Source organism: Manis javanica, chromosome 11 (genome assembly GCF_040802235.1).
Source record: "Manis javanica isolate MJ-LG chromosome 11, MJ_LKY, whole genome shotgun sequence".
NCBI lineage: Eukaryota > Metazoa > Chordata > Mammalia > Pholidota > Manidae > Manis > Manis javanica.
Window position 1 is genome coordinate 71,469,145 of NC_133166.1, and position 16,558 is coordinate 71,485,702.

The following is a 16,558-nucleotide window of genomic DNA, read 5'->3' on the forward strand; positions in this document are numbered from 1 at the left end:
CCCCGCGCGCCCGATTGCCGGCGCGTGCTCGCCTCTCTCCCCGCCCGCGGCAGCCGCGCACTGTGTGTACAAACACAATAGACGTGCCGGAGGGCCGCCAGCCGCCCGCTGTCCCCGCCGGCTCCCGCTCCCGGCACCCACCCCCAGCCCGCTGCCCACGCGCACCTCTGGGCTCGGGCGGCCGGGGCCGGGGTGGCGGGTGCGTGTCCAGTGGACGCCCGGCCTGCGGGCACCTTGGGGCCCGGCGGGGAGGGGGAAGGGCGCGCGCTCCCGCGGCCGGTCGGAAGGAGGGCGCGCCGGCGGCCCCGCGGCCCGGCGGGAGCGCTGCCGGCGGGAGCGCTGCCGCCGGGGAGCGGGAACCCCGCATCCCGCGCCGCTGTCTGGAGGGGCTGTTTAAGCAGCCGGCCGTGCAACACGGCCCTCTCTCCGCTTCCGCGCCAGTCTCCCGCGGACAATTTTATCTTCTCTCGGCGGCCCTGCCAGGGCTGCTGAGAGAGCGGGCGGCGTCTGTAGCGCCGGTCCCCGGCTCGCCCGCGCCCTGGCCTCAGTGCCCGAGGCAAGATGGCTGTACTTCGTGGGCCTCCCCACGCCGGTCCGGAGCCCGACCTAGCCGTGGCCGGGCCTCGTGACCGGTCCGTTGGGTGGAACGCCCGGATAGTGTACCCAAACTCTGTCCGCAGCTCCGACGTAGCTGAGGCAGTGGACAACGGCAGAAGTGAGGAAAGCGTGGTCTGGGTTTGTTACCTTTGCCCATTCTCCAATTCTGGGCGGCGTAGAAAACACTTTCCGGCTCAGGTTACCACGCTGTGGGTTCCCTGGCCCTAGAATACCCTAACTAGCCCTGGCTAGCGACCACGCGCCGCACTGTGGGATGATTTCCTGTAAGATGTTTCTGCGGATGTCCCATAGGATAGGAAAGATAAATTTCGTGGACGGAGGGCACTAACCTCTATTTGTAATCCGGAGATTTTATAAAGCATTTTAGTCATAAACATTATCCTGAAAAGGATATATGGAAATAGAAGGGGGGAATAGATTTGTCCAAGGTCACTGAAGTGAGAAACAGACCCAGGAGCAACAAATAAATCCAGGCCTCTTGTTTCATTATTATTTAATGAATGTTAAGTGTCCGTGGTTGCTGTGCAGAACACATGCAATCTGCAAGCCTATCCTGAAAGCACATGCAAAAAAGCCTAAGCTGAGCTGCCAGGGAAGAGTTTCTGTAATTTGGGCCAAGAAGAGTTTTGTCCTGTTTGTTTTTTGCTATGTTTTGTTTTCTGGAAACCAAAATTGTTGATGGGTTCATCCATGAAGGGTGTTCGACGTCAATTAAATTCACCATGTCTCTAAGAAATATTAAATGATATGAAATGGTTTATATGCTAGATTTTTCCATAGCTCCTATTTTTAAGCTTAAATATTTTTAAAGAAGTAAAAGAGTATTTTGGGTGAAATAGTTCTGATCTTGGATTATCTGAACCAACTCAGCTGTACATCTGTGAAATGGAAGTAGTATCTATCTGTGTGAGGATAGGCCACAGTTCTTTCTAGTAGTGGGATGGATTACGTAAGCACCTGGGTTGGTGACTGGTTATCTACCCAGCAGCTTTAAGAAGCTCTCTCAGTGAATATTGAGTGCCAGCTATGTGTAGGCACAATTCTGGGTGCTGGGAATACAGCAGTGAACATGAGCAATGATCTTGCCCTCCTAGGGCTGGCATCCTCTGGGAGCATTGCCTCCCATGGGAAAGCAGCACTTGAAGGATGGGAAGGAAAGAGGTTTTTTGGAGCCGTAGGAGTTGCAAAAACTGGCTGAAGGGAGAAAAGGACTTTTAGGGTCCAGAGAATGGGGATGGAGGAGAGCTTCCGGGGAAAAAAGGGATTCTAAAGGCGCACTAGGACAGTCTTGAATTGGCTCTACTTCTACAACTCTTGGGCTAATCATGGCTTCAAAATTTGGAGTTTAAAAAATTGGAGAGGGAAGGAGCAAAAACTTTTAAGTTCAAACACTTTCCCGAGAATGGAATGCTTATGGCTACTACGATTTGTTTATAAGTAGAAGTAAAAAAAGTAGAAGGATTTTAAAAGTACCACTTGGCTTGTAAATCCAGTGCAGATTACTGCTCCATGAAGCTGTTGATTATGGCCACCCTGGTGCTATCCTTATGCCACTATCATATCACCCTTTTCTTTATCACTTGGATTTAAATCTGTCATATTTGTTTACTCATTTATTGTCAGTCTCTTCTCTTAAAGAATGTAAAGCCTAGGACAACAGTGGTCTCATCTGTTTCTTCCTACTAGTCTAGCACTGCCACCCCTGCTCCACCTCCAGTTTGGGGCCTTTCCCAACTTGCTGCACCTCCTTATTAGGTGATCTCATCCAGTTCCACGAAACTGTCAAGGATGTGACCAAAATGTAGAGAATAGCATGATGAACCCCCATGTACCCATTACTTAGCTTCAAAAATGATCTGCTCATGACCAATCTTGTGTTCCGTCTATACCTCTACTCACCACCCCCCCACCTATGCCATTGAATTAATTTGAAGCAGCCCCAGACTTTTTACATCATTTCATCTGTAGATATTTCAGTATGTATTGTGGGAGCCCAATAAATGGTTGACATGCCTAGTAAATGCCTTATATCATCTATATATTATTTGTCTTTACTTGTACTTTGGTGAAATATATATCCTGAGGCTTTAGACCCCAGTCCTCTCTCCAAAACAACCCCTCCTTTCGTCTTGCCCAGTAACTAGCATATCTTCAATTGCTCAAACCAAAGGGTGCAGGCAGGCCTTTACCTCTCTCTCCTTAGGCCAATTGACCCTACCTCTGAAAAGCTGCTCTCCTCCTTCCCTGGCCCCATTGTCACTGCCTGTCCAGGGGTTCTTCTTATCCTCTTTGTAAAGGAATAATTGGGTGTCTCGGCTCTACATACATATTGGTGAACTGGGTTAGTGTACTAGGTCTGCCTAGTACACTAGTGAACTAGGTCTGCTATGAGAAAAGAGTGCCAAAAGTTAGAGTGGTTTCTAAGACCTTAAGGCCTGGAGCCAGCCTTGAACTGCAGTGAATTCACACATGTATGGAACCTGGTGAACTTCTTGGACATTAGACAGTGTTCAAGACATTCCCCTAGCCCTTCGTTCAAACTCCAACATTCTGATATAATGATCATGACACTTCTTAAGTATTAATTAACCGGTTAGAAAATTCCAAAAAAAGAAAGCCAACCCTTAAAAAAGAGGATTATCTCTTTTTAAAAGTATCTCCTCTTATCCAAGAACTGAATTCACTGTTCAAATACAGAAGAAACAAGGTTCAACAAGTATGTCTCAAGGAAAAAGAGGAGTTGGGTTTCCTCTGGTAGAGTGAGAATGTACTATACAGAGCTCACCTGCCACAAGGAAAGGACCTGAATTACCAGGGAGCCCCAAAGTGCCTGCTACCACTTTTTACTATTCCAAGCATTGTTGTTCCCCTTTTTCTAGTATCGAAAAAGAAAGTAAAATTCTTTCTAAAAAGCCCCCCTCTCATTCCTAGCATTTGTAAGTATACTTGAAATGCCACACAAATTAACTTATTTTTCCTGATGGTATTAAGAATTCTAATTGTAGAACATATCTTATCAAACCTTAAATGTGAAGCCTTTGCCTGTACAATGACAATTTCTAAGTCACCTTAGTCTAAAAGTCCATCTTCTCCTCTGCAGTTTCAGATGGCTTATCCCTTCCTAGGCTGAATGTGAGAGTTTAGGATTCGTTTGGTTCCCTTGGGGCAGTAAGCTTCCCAGGACCACTGCCAACACTGACACCCATCCATGGCAAGATGCATCCTGGACACATTGTCACCAGGCCTCATAGAGGGAGCTCGCTGAATTCCTGATAGTCCTCAAGCTGGGTGAGTGTTGCCAGATAAAATGGTGCATGGGACATACTTATACTAAAAAATGATTCGTTGTTTATCTGAAATCCAAATTTAACTGGTCAACCTGTGTTTTTATTTGCTAAATCTGGCAAACCTGCCCCCTGCTCCCCACCTAAAGTGCTCTTTCCCTTAACTTTCCATAGCTCCCACCCGGATTTCTCACGGTGCTCTGAGCTTCTTTAGCAGCAGAACCTGGCTTCCTTCTATGGGTCTGAAGGGCAGGCATCTACTTGTGTTCTTGCCACATCCATCCTTCCCTTTCTGGAAAGCAAATTGTTCCATGTGAGATCTCCATGAACAAGGTAAGACATTCCCAGGTCTCTTCTGAGACCTTTTGGGCCTTCCACAGCCATGGCAGAGCTCCATAATAGCCAAACTTATTGCTCTGTTCTCCCTTCTAAATATTCTGGCATGATACCTCCCCCAGGAAGTTGTGTGGGGTCCTTGTCCCAGCTTGCTTGAGAGAGTCAGCAATGCCATCTGAGTTCAATTCCTATGTATTCCTCCCTCCAGCAGAATCCCTCCCCCACACCTCCTCACTCCCACCCCACCATGGCAGAGCCAGGACAAGAGGAGACCAAGCAGGAAGGGAGGGGCTTTGGACTCAAACAGGGCTGAGTTTTGAACAGCAGCTCTGCCACCTATTACCAGCCAAGTGTGAACCTCTCTGGGTCTTAGTTTCCTCATCTGTGGAAATGAGTGCAATTTCCACAAAGTATAATAAAATCCCACCTGGCCAGGTCACTGTAAGGACCAGACAGGATGAATATGGAGCACCTGACAGAGTACGGACTCCACAAACTCTAGATCTGCCTTTACTGCTTCAAAATGGGTGGCCTGCTATATATTACTGCAATTTAAAATAGCACTTATTAATATTTCCCAAATTTGTCTGCAACTGTAACCTTTTTGAAGCATGAAGGTCCCGGTTACCTTTAGGGGACTTGTCATGCTTTATTTGGCGTCAGTTCCCTATTCTGTAGCTAGTCAGTATCCCCTAGGGCATAGTATGGGCCCTGCACTTCTACATGAGGTTTAAGGATGAAGCTTAATTAAGCAATAGCACATTATCAGAAGCCCCAAATGTCCCCTAGTCTCTGAGATAGAACAGTAATTGTAGGATTAAGAGGCAGGAAGACCTTTCTATGCTGGAATTCCTAGGAGTGGTAACATTTCATTGATGAGATGCTATCAAAGGGGGGTATGAAAGAGTGGGAGAGAGAAGCTATCTTTGGGCCTGTGATCAGTGCTCTTCCCTGGATATTTTCTCTCAGTCATCAAAGACACCTCACTGCTACTCCAAATCATCAGGAAAATCCCCTTATTCCCTGGAAAAGGCTCTCCCCAACTTTATGTAAGAGTCAGTTATCTTGGGATGGTATCTTTGCATTTCCTGCAAGAGTTATCAGCTTTTCTTGGTCTTCTGCATTATCTTGAACATGGAAAGTAGCTGTACCTGGTTACCAGGAGTCACTGATGGAAGAGAGATCCCCTGTCATCCCAGAGGCAAAGGTCCTCTCCCCAGGCCCCTTAAACTCATTAGGAAACAAAGAAATTCCAACATTGCACATGGGTTATAGAGAGATTATTAAAAATCTTTCTATATGCACTGTGGCCCCTACAAATTTTCATCTTTGGGCACAAAATCCCTCTACTTCCTCATCAGCCCAGTGCTTAGGAAATTTGAAAATTACTGCATGTGCCAGGAAATGGGAAAAGAAAATTAGAAAAAATTGATCCAAATAATTCTGGTTAAAAAAAATAGCAGGTTCCTACCATTCGCAACAACATGGATGGAGCTAGAGGGTATTATGCTCAGTGAAATAAGCCAGGCAGAGAAAGACAAGTACCAAATGATTTCACTCATATGTGGAGTATAAGAACAAAGGAAAACTGAAGTAACAAAACAGCAGCAGAATCACAGAACCCAAGAATGGACTAACGTTTACCAAAGGGAAAGGGACTGGGGAGGATGGGTGGGAAGGGAGGCATAAGGGCGGGGAAAAAGAAAGGGGGCATTACTATTAGCATGTATAGTGCGTGGGGGGCACGGGGAGGGCTGTGCAACACAAAGAAGACAAGTAGTGATTTTACAGCATCTTACTACGCAGATGGACAGTGACTGTGAAGGGGTATGTGGGGGGGACTTGGTGAAGGGGGGAGCCTAGTAAACATAATGTTCTTCATGTAATTGTAGATTAATGATACCAAAAAAAAAATACAGGTATTTGGATGAAATATATCTTTTTTTCTTACTTTAGTGCAGTCTATATTTCCCAGATTTTTATGTTTACAGTGAGACTATATCATATTTTTAGTCAGTAAAAGTTGAAGTGCAAAGATGGGAAAACATACCGGCTCCTGACAAAGTGACTGGGAATGGCAGACACAAAAACTGCTCTGCTTGTTTACCTTTTACAAAGGTGTGACCAGATCCACCTGCAGGGGTTCACAGGACCTGCTAGGTTCTCACCAGGTATGAACAGGGCGATTCAGGTCGACTCAGCAAGCATCTCTTGGGTGCCCACTGTGTGCCTGGCACTATGTGAGGCACTTGTGATAGACAAAAAGATTGAGCCTATTGAGAAAGGGAGCATCTCAACCCAGTGTGATGCATTCTCATTAAAGGCATGGCAGGAGTTCTGTGGAAACGCCAAGGAAACCTCAGGGTTAGGGAGCATTTAGGAAGGGATTATACCTAGACTTTCTTTAGAATGTTTAAAATTTAAAAATATATTTTAATTTTTTCTTATTATAAAGAAGAAAAGTATTATAGATAACTACTCCCAATACTTTGAGCTTATGTTTTCAGGTATTTTGATGTCTTTCCACCATATGACATTCACATAACATGATATTCATAAGCAAACTTTTCTTTTGGTGTTTTTACAAAATATAAGAATTTACGTGAACCTGGAAGGTGAATAGGAATAGATCTGGTGAAAGGTGGAAGGGCTTTCCAAGTAGGGGGAACAGCATGAGAGAAGGTACCGAGGCAAATGTTTAAAAAAAAAACAGGGCACATATATCAAGGCAGGGCATCTCCGGAGAGGAGGCTAGAGAAGGACCAGGGACGTGGTCCTAGGCGGCCTTGTCCATCAAGCTAAGGCACTTGGGCTCTGTGGAAGGATAAGAAGGAGGGAAGAGACATGATTAGGTTTTCATGCATGAATATAGTATTGGTGGGGTAGGTGGTGAGTTTGAGAGGAATTAATACTAAAGACAAAGAATCTGTGACAATATGGATGGCATTGTGCCAGGAAATACATGGGCCAGGGCATTATGACACAACTCGAGGACATAATGCTAAGTTAAATAAGTCAGACAGAGAAAGGCAAATACTGTATGATCTCACTTGTATGTGCTATTTAAAACAGCAACAAAACCAAGCTCAGAGGTTTAGGGAACAGATCAGTGGTTGCCAGAAGCAGGGGATGAGGATAGGGAATGGGAGAGGAGTGACATGGGCAAAGGGAGTCAAAGGTACAAACCTCCGAAGTGAATAAGTCTTGGGAATGTGATGTACAGCCTGGTGATTAGTGTTAATAATACTGGACTGCACATTTGTAAGTTGCTAAGGGAGTAAATCTTAAAAGTTCTCATCACAAGAAAGAAATTTTTTTAACTATGTATGGTGATGTTAACTAGATTTATCATGGCAATCATTTTGCATTATATGGAAACATAGAATCATTATATTATACACCTGAAAATATGTTATATGTCAATTATACCTCAATATAAAAAAAAGAAATATTTATCTCCATTCAACAAGTCTAAGTGAGCATCTACGAAGTGCCAGACACTTAAGAAAATGAAGGCTGACGGGAAAGAAACTCATGTGGAGACCTCAAGAATGCATCTTTTTACACTTAAAGGCATATCAATTTCCCCTCCCCAATTAATCCAAGAAGAATTTAGCTCTTCAGCAAAGATAGTTTAATGATTTGATTATATTAAACTCAAAGGGATGTAAACATCCCTGCTTATCCCATGCTTTCATCTGATGAACTCCCTCATAATAATATAAAATAATAAACATACCTTATATTGATTGAGCATTTGTAGTATGCCAAGCACTGTGCTGAGTGTGTTGGCTGTTTTCTCAAGTAATAATATCTTGTTCTTCCCCACTGACAGATAAGGAAGCAGGCTAAGGCCAGGCTAGCAAGTGGCAGATCCGGGAGTCCATGCTCTGCCTCTGCTCAAGAGCCCATGCTGTGCTGCTCACATGATTTGCAAACTTCTATTTGAGTATGCTTAGTGCCAGTTATCAGACATTTACCTTGAACATCTTTAAAATAGCCACATTTGATAGTATTTTTACCTACCAAGAACTGGTCAATTTTTCTAGAGCATGATATAAATATATTAAGAACCTTACAGTAAATTGCTAAAATCCAGAATGTATACCATAATGCTTAATACTAAAAGCTGCAGTGACTTTCAGAAAAATTAATATCTAAATGCAGGAGGCCTCCAGTAAGGAGGGTGAATATCAGCAGTTAGCCTGCTGGTGGGACTCAGAAAATTCTTTCCATCATTTTACTTCCTCTGGGTGTAGAGGTGCTACTGTCTCATAGCCCCAGAGAGGTGCAGCGACTGAGCCGGGGGAGCCCCAAACAGGCATTTCCAAGCTCAGCCACTCTACACTCGAACATGGTTCTCAGAGCTGCCAAGGGAGGCTGAAGGGCCAGTGTGCTTGATCCAAGCTTATTAAATGGACAAAACCAACATGAAGTGTCTAGCTCTTTGTAGGTGCCCCTTAAGTGTTGTTTTCCCCTTTCCTAGTCAACAAAATAGCTATTTGATTTGTGTCTAGTCACTATTTATTGTTACATTGAAAAAGAATAGAGTCATTCCCATAGGTTGTGTCTATGAGTGGAGTTGAGAAGACCAGTGTGGGGCCAGTGTGCTTTCCCAGGTATCTGCACAGAAAGCAGACCCTTGTATGAAGCAATGTGCATGGTGTGGAGTTTGGCCTCAGACTCAATTCTTCCAAAAGACTTTTTCTTCTGGAAAAGCTGCCTTAATTGCTGCCCACTTGTTCATTTGCCTGCCATTGCTTTGTTTCCTAGCTGTCCTCAGATCATTGGAAATAGTGTTTTGGAGCATCACTGAAGTGCTTTTCTTCTCCCTACGCACCTGGCTTAAAAGATACCCCCGGTCAGTTTACCATCTTCAGTATATCATCTGTTTATTGTCCATTTTGTATTCTACTTTTCCTTCTACAATTAGGGAGTGTTGTTCAATGAAATTGTCCTGAGAATCATTTCAAAACTTCAACACATTGGTTTGTTGGTAGCGATGGCAGCAAGCAGACCCCCTCACACAGTGCTGATGATCGTGTTTGTTTGTATAACTTTTTTGGAAAGTTATTTGCAATATGTATTGGGAGTCATAAGCATATTCATATTCTGAACATATAATTCAACTTGCAGAACCTAAACTAAGGAAAATTAAATATAAAAAATATCTGTACAATGATATTTATTGTGGATTTATTAATACTGGTGAAAATTATGAACTGAAATATGATTAGTATATTTCAGTAATCTCCTGAATGTAATATTATCCTTCCATTAAAATGCTTTCTTTAGAAATATTTTTTTAATACAATGTTGGTTGAAGAAAGTAGAATATAAAATCATGTATTTATTTTGGTAATATGCTGGGAAAATTATACACCTGTATTTACCTATACACTCAGATGGTGGTATTATGGTTGTATGTTCTTCCTAATTTTCCAGAATGTTAATAATATGATAGTATTACTTTTATCTTGGAAAGATTTTTAAATTAAAAAACTCTTATAAGTACAATTACAGCCATATGAGATTATGATGAGAATATTCAAAACTAAAAACACCAGGACATATGGCCTGTCTTAATGGCCTGGCAATGGGGCATAGGGTTTGAAATGGAATTATTTCCCCAGATCCAGGACACCTACATACCCATAAACTGGCAATGATAGCTGTGAGCCAGAAGTGAATTGGGTGACATGACTTTATTGGGAAGAACCCCTCCAGACATGTTGTTGATGACTCAAGGCCACACATGGTGCCATAGTCCCAGGAGAGTACAAACTGTCAGGAAACCAAATAAAATTGATACCCAACTGTGGCTAAAACAATGAATCTTTGAGCAATTGGCCCATCCAGGAAACTTCTTTGCTGGTAGTGTCATCATTCTATGCAGACAAGTGCCCTCAGTCCTAATGAACATCAACACTGGTACAAAAGAATTGCAATGCCCTATCCATAATTTAGAAGCTTTCAGTAGAATTCACATCCTGCTACTTTTCCCTTCTCCCAGCACATTCAGCCTTGCCTGTCTCAGGGAATGAGCCTCTGCCAAGCTCCTGCATCCAGGATGGTGCTTGGAGAGCAAAACAGTTGCTCATTGTCGTGGGTGTTTTCTGGTCTTTCTGCTAGTCCATAAACTCCAAATTAAGTTTTAATAAAACGGTATGCTGAATGTCCTGAAGACTCATTCAGTCATTTGTTGATTTATTAAAGGATTAATTAATTACATACTGGAATTAAAGAGCACAGGAAAATGTCTGTTCCCCAGTCCCCAGTTATAGGCTAAATCAGAGTCACACAAATTGCTAGGGAAGGGGACCCGTGTGCTTAGGACCTGGTGATTTCCATGAGATGGGACACATGTCCCTAGGGAATAGAGCTCAGACAATGGAAGGGAGACCTGGAAGACTGCTTGCAGAGATGGGGCCCCGGGGTGGGCCTGGGAGGCCTTGAGAGGGCCAGAGTCTCTTTCTGTGCTATTACCTGGAAATTTAGGGGAAGGTTCAGAAAGGGCAAAGAGAAGATGCTGAGGACAATTGTCCCGTAGTAGACAATTGTGCCATCTGTCTCTTGAGAGAAGGACAGACAGTAGGACTGTCGCATTTTCTTCCTGAATCCACCTCTGGTGTTTAGTCCCCTTTGGGTGGTTCTGCTAATAGGAGTGTTCATGGCCACCTGCCTAAGATGCTTCCTAGGAACCTACTGCATAAGGTTCTTTAATGCCTGAGATTTGATGCTTGCCAAGGGTCAGTCTGAGCAAATTCCTAGATGTTGGACCTGAGAACAAAATGCTCAGAATGTGCAGGTGCTGCTAGCTGCTACCAGAGACTCACGGCAGACCCTGCTGCTTCAGCCACTCAGCTTCCACCTTGTTGGCCTAGGGGTTGGTTTAGCCTTTGGGTTCTTGTCCTTGAGAGGATTTCTGGAGCGTACAGAGCAAGAATCTCCTCCAGCCTAGGAGGCAGGAAGATGAGGCGCCCAGGTTCTTCATTGGCATTCTCTCCTCCTGGGCTGGGGTCTTCTTCCCTCACTTCATCCACTTCCCCACCACTTTTTGCCCTCTCTTCTCATTCCCATTCTAGCCAAATGGACTGAGCAGGAGGGGAATGGCCAGGTCTGGGTCCATTCTTATTTCATTTTCTCTCTATAGCCAGTCCCAAGGTCTTCCATACTAAGGTCATCAGTTTCAAAAGTCAGCCCAGCCTGGAATGGATTAGCTGGGTGAAGTGACCATCTCTGGGGTACCATCACCAGACCACCCCCTGATCTGGGGCAGAACCGGGGCTCACAAAATGCTGCTGCCCTTTCTCACTTATGCACAGAAAAGCCCCAGCCAGGTTGTAAGTGCTGGGGACCAAGCAGCACCAGGAAGGTCTTAGCCTTCCCAGATGTGAATATTCAGAACTCAGCCCCTCTAACTCACTCCAAAAAATTTAACATGAAAATTTTAAATTATGAAACCTTCCCACATTACAAACATTTGGAAAAATGAGAATAGATCAAGAAAAGAGAAACCCATCCACAATTCCATCACCCTATTACAAGGACCCTTATTTATTAATTCCAGTTGGTGCTGTAGTGAGCACACAGGGACCCCCTGTGAAAGTCTAAGAAAAGAAAGACCACCCTTTGAGAATGAAATTAGGAAAAATCACTGTGATCGGCCCTCTGCAGAGGTGGCCCATGACAGTGCCTGAAATAAGTGCTGAGACATTTCAGCTTTCTCATCTGTAGAGTGGCGTGACACTTGAATTCCCTTCCTTGCAGAGTTTGCAAGATTAAGGTGAAAGCATTTCCTAAGCATCATTCTCTCATGTACAACCGGATGGCCCTCAGCGTTTTCCCCATTTTTTTAGATCAGAGATCAGAAGAAAACGCCTTTTTTTGGGAGCTGAACTGCATCCATCCCAAGACTCATGTTGAAACCCTAACTCCCAGTACCCCAGAAGGTGCCTTACTTGGAAATAGGGTCGTTGCAGATGTAATTCATTGAGATGAGGTCATACTGGGGCAAGGCGGGCCCCTAATCCAACAGAATTGGTGTCCTTATCAAAGAGGGAAATTTGTAGACCGACAGGCATCAAGGGAGTCTCCTAGCCATTTACTATCGAAGAACAGAGGTCTAGAACACACTGTGCCTTCCAGCACTTGGAAGACCCAACCAGCCAACACCTTGATGTCAGTTTTCTAGTTTGCAGAACTGGGAAGCAGTAAGTGTCTATTGTTTAAGCCAGCCAGTTTGTGGTACTTTGTTTGGCAGCAAATTAACACACCCTTCTTGTAGGACATCCTCTTACTTTTAGTTTAGGAGGAGTGGGCTCACTAGTGAGAGGTCAGCTTCTCACATGAGGCTATTGGCTTCCAGGCTGCCAAGATCCCCCAGCACCCAAGAGTGTTGGTGACACTCATATAAGGCCTGGGATTTTTAAAGCACAGTGTCCCTCCATCTCTGGAAACTACTGATCCTGGCCAACTTTTGGCTATTATGAATAATGCTGCTAGAAACATTCATGTATGTATTAACATGTATTCAATTCTTTTAGGTATATAACAAGAGTGGAACTGCTGTGGCTGACTCTCTGAGGAACTGCTAAGCTGTTTTGGAAATGGACTGCACCATTCCATTTAAAATTATTTCTTTCCCACCAGTGGACTATGAGGGTTCTGATTTCCCACATCATTGCCAAAAAGTTTCATTGTGTTTCTTTCCCATTCATGCTTTTATGCTTTTAATATGTAATACATGTTTAGCAGACTCACAAACTCCAAGAAGAGACTAGCAGTTATGAAAGGAAGGGGCTGGGAATGGTGGGAGAAGGGGATTAAGGAGCATTATAATTAACACGTACAATATAAGTAAGTCATGGGGAAGGCAATTATGGCATGGAGAAGACAAGTAATGACTCTATAGCATCTTACTACAGTGATGGACAGTGACTGCAATGGGGTGGGGAGGGGACTTTGATAATATGGGTGAATGTTGAAACCATAATGTTGCTCATGTTAAACCTTCATAAGATTGTATATCAATGATATCTTAAAAAATATGTAATGCATGTTTTTAAAAATCAGTGGTTCTTTCTTGCTTTTAAATTATGTAAATGACACAGTGCCATCAAGTTATAATTTCACACTTACTCTTACTATTTGCTCAATGTATAATGCCTCCTTCCCACTTGATTGTAAACTGGATGAAGACAGTGTGTGTTTTCTCACCATTCAGTCTACATCAGCCATATTGCTTAACCTTTGTAGACTCTCAAAATACTTTTGTTGATTGAGTGAATGAAAGCTACCTTTCTAGTCATACAGGGTCCAAAATCAAATATGATTAGTTTTCACTTGGACCACTTTGATTTCATTCAAGCCAGGAATATCTTGGTCCTTAGGCAATGGATTCAGGAGGGAACACCTGGAGCTGTCATGCTGTCTCACTGTGAAGAAACAGCAACGGAGTAACCAGCTCTTCTTTCCTGTTCCCACACTATCCCTCCCAATTCCGGGGTGGAGCTGGGGCCTGTGGTGTGGAGCAGAGGCTGCTGGAGCAGAAGCTCATAATGCTTTGGCACTTGGCTCATCTGCTGGCATCAGGAGCATCTAGCCCCAGCCCATAGACATTTAAAGAAAAACAGTGGGTGAACAGGTGGCCCCGCCTGGCCCTAGGAGGTAGGGCTGTCCCCGGTCTCCTGTCTTTGGGCAGTGCGGGCCCACTGCTAGGGCTCTGCAGCAGGTGGGGAGGCTTTGGGAACAGGGCAACTGATGCCGGGTCATGCCCACAGGAGTAACAAGGGGCCCAATGCTGAGACCTTGTGTACCATGACTGTCTCTCCTCGTCCTTCAGTCCGTCACAGAGGAGAGCATGCGAATGAACTGCAAGCTAGTTGCTTCCACTTGCAGAGGGAGGGCATGGAAAGGAAGCGAACCCCAGGCTGCAGGGCCAGTCTGTGCCGGGTTGGGCTTGGTATTGCACATTACCTGACAAGCTCCAACAAACCTTGTCGCCTTGGCATCTTTGGCCAGGAATGAAGTTATCGAATCTTAAGAGGCAAGGTTCTCAGGGCCTCAAGTCAACACCCTTGTCACCTTTACCCAGAACTAGTCTGGGCCAGTGGGCCCCATCCCAACAAAGCTTAGACCCTGCTAACACCAAGGTGGGCATAAACAGCAGCATTTGTTTACCCACACAATGTGCATGCTTATTTTGGAGGAAAATGAGGAAGTGGAAAGAATGTGACCTTTGGAGCCTGACACTGGTTCCTCTCCTGGCACTGCCTCTTTCCAGCTGCCTGTTACTTAAGCTGTGGTTTCCTCTTCCGGAATCCCACTGTACCAAGCAGTAGGGAGAATTTGGTGGGCGCACTGCATGCACATCAGGGACATGGTAGGATCCCCTTCATCTTAATTTGAGGAGAGTAAATGTTCCGATTCTAGGTTGTGCCCAGGAAAGGTGGCATGGATGTGAACATCAAATTCAGGCAGCCACACCAGCCAGCCTGGGCAGCTAGCCCCACAGTCTTCTCCTGACTTTGTCTGATCTTGTAAAGTAAGCGTGCAATGGCTCAGTACTGAGGCCGGGCCCCTTAGTCCCGCCAGCTCACCTGGCTGGACTGTAGTGTGGGCTCCACACCATGCTTCTGTGGCCTCTGGGTGAGCGTGAAGCTCCAAAGCAGTTCCTGCAGCTGGATGTACCTGGCTGAGAGCAAGAGGCTTCAGGGCTGCTGGCAGCAATGTGAGGAATTTGCTTCCCATTTGAGCTGGCCGGGAAAATCAGACTCTTCTTGCTCTCACTGCGGAGTCTCCTATCTGGCCTTTTGGTTTAGGAGCATCCTCAGTGGGTAGACGTGCTGGGCTCTGTAATTTCACCTCCACCCATGTGTAACTTTAGGCTGGATAGACACTGTGGAAGGAAACACACAGTATTCAGGGAATGCGAGCTCCTTGGTCCCACACCCTCAGTGTGTATCACGTGGGCACTGAGAAGGTGTCACAGCTGATGAGTAGCATCTTGTTTCAAAAACATGAAGCCAACAGAAGAAGACAACCCAGTGACACTTCTATGGATCCTCCTAGGAAAACCCCCAAATTTTGGTGACAGAGTTCAAGGCAATAACTTCTCTATCTAACCTATTCATTTAGTACTTTCAAGCTGTTCTCACCAGCTTTTAAATAAAGTCACCCACTTGTGGGTGGAGCATCATCTTCTGGGAGCTACTCCCAGCTACCTGATACTCCATCCAGGATGAGCATGTTCCCAAGGCCAAGGGCTTCTGTGGGACTGCAGTACCTTGCAGTGTACACTGATCACATTCATGGGTTTCTGGTTTGACTTGTGAACCTTAACAGGTTGTTGGCTAGCGATTAAAAGACATGTGGAATCATGAGGTATATGATATTTATCCTTCCTTTTCTTGTTACAACATTATGGCCCAGGAGGTAAGGTAAGGTATCAGAGATGTTTTACATGCAGTCCAGGTCTTGTGTGCTCATTCTCAGATTCAGGCTTTGGCACAGATGCTAAACACACAGATGTCAATTAGGAAACTAAAATCCAGTCATTACTCAGAGATTAAATATTTCAACACAGTGTCTCAAGCTATAATTAAAGGCAGTGAGCTTCATTATTGGGAGAACAAACTACACAGAGGCAGACAACTATTTTTGGAATTGTTCTTATCTTCAATACAATCTACTCTACATTTTATCAGCTTGTTTATAGTATTTCCAACCTCATAAATCAACCTAATAAAATGACATAAAATGACACATTTGTGAAATGGTGATAAGAACAAGAAAGAGGAATATACTTCTCTCCACAAAATAGTTAAGAACACAAAACAATTGAAATCCATAGTCTGTATTGAATTTCAATACAATTAAAACTACAGTTAAATTTTGACCCAAATTTATTGTATATCCTTTCATTATCCAACTCATATTACAGTTGCAAGAGTATAAAGTACACACAGAGCTTGTGCATGTCTTGAGCATATACTAATGAAATTCACTACTTTTGTAAATATCAAGGTTTCTGTCATTTTGCAAATGAGAGGCCATATACATAAAATTGGAAAAAGTCTTGTTGGGAGAATTAAACTTAAAATTTTCATTTTTCGTTACCTAAACATGTGCTCAACTATCTTCTTATGTTATAATTTGTCTTTAATCCTGCTGTTTTGGCATCATTTAAACACTTTCTTCATGGCTTTTTAAAAATATTAAATGAGTAATTAAAGGTAAAGTGCTTGAAAGCACTGCATAAGTGTGTACAATTTTAATTATTCCTGACTCTATAAATTAACAGAACTAAGAATATATAT

The 16,558-nt window shown here is 44.0% G+C and overlaps 1 long non-coding RNA gene across 2 annotated transcripts; it reads left to right on the forward strand.

Annotated features, from left to right (window-relative positions):
* Positions 1-60: 60 nt before the first annotated feature.
* LOC108402591 (uncharacterized) lies at positions 61-13,193 on the forward strand. Of its 2 annotated transcripts, XR_012122738.1 has the most exons (5): positions 61-715; positions 3,719-3,906; positions 4,077-4,235; positions 9,012-9,099; positions 12,785-13,193. It is a non-coding gene; the product is annotated as an uncharacterized lncRNA (long non-coding RNA). The 2 variants fall into 2 exon arrangements; XR_005058700.2 differs by lacking the exon at positions 9,012-9,099.
* The last annotated feature ends 3,365 nt before the right edge of the window (positions 13,194-16,558 follow it).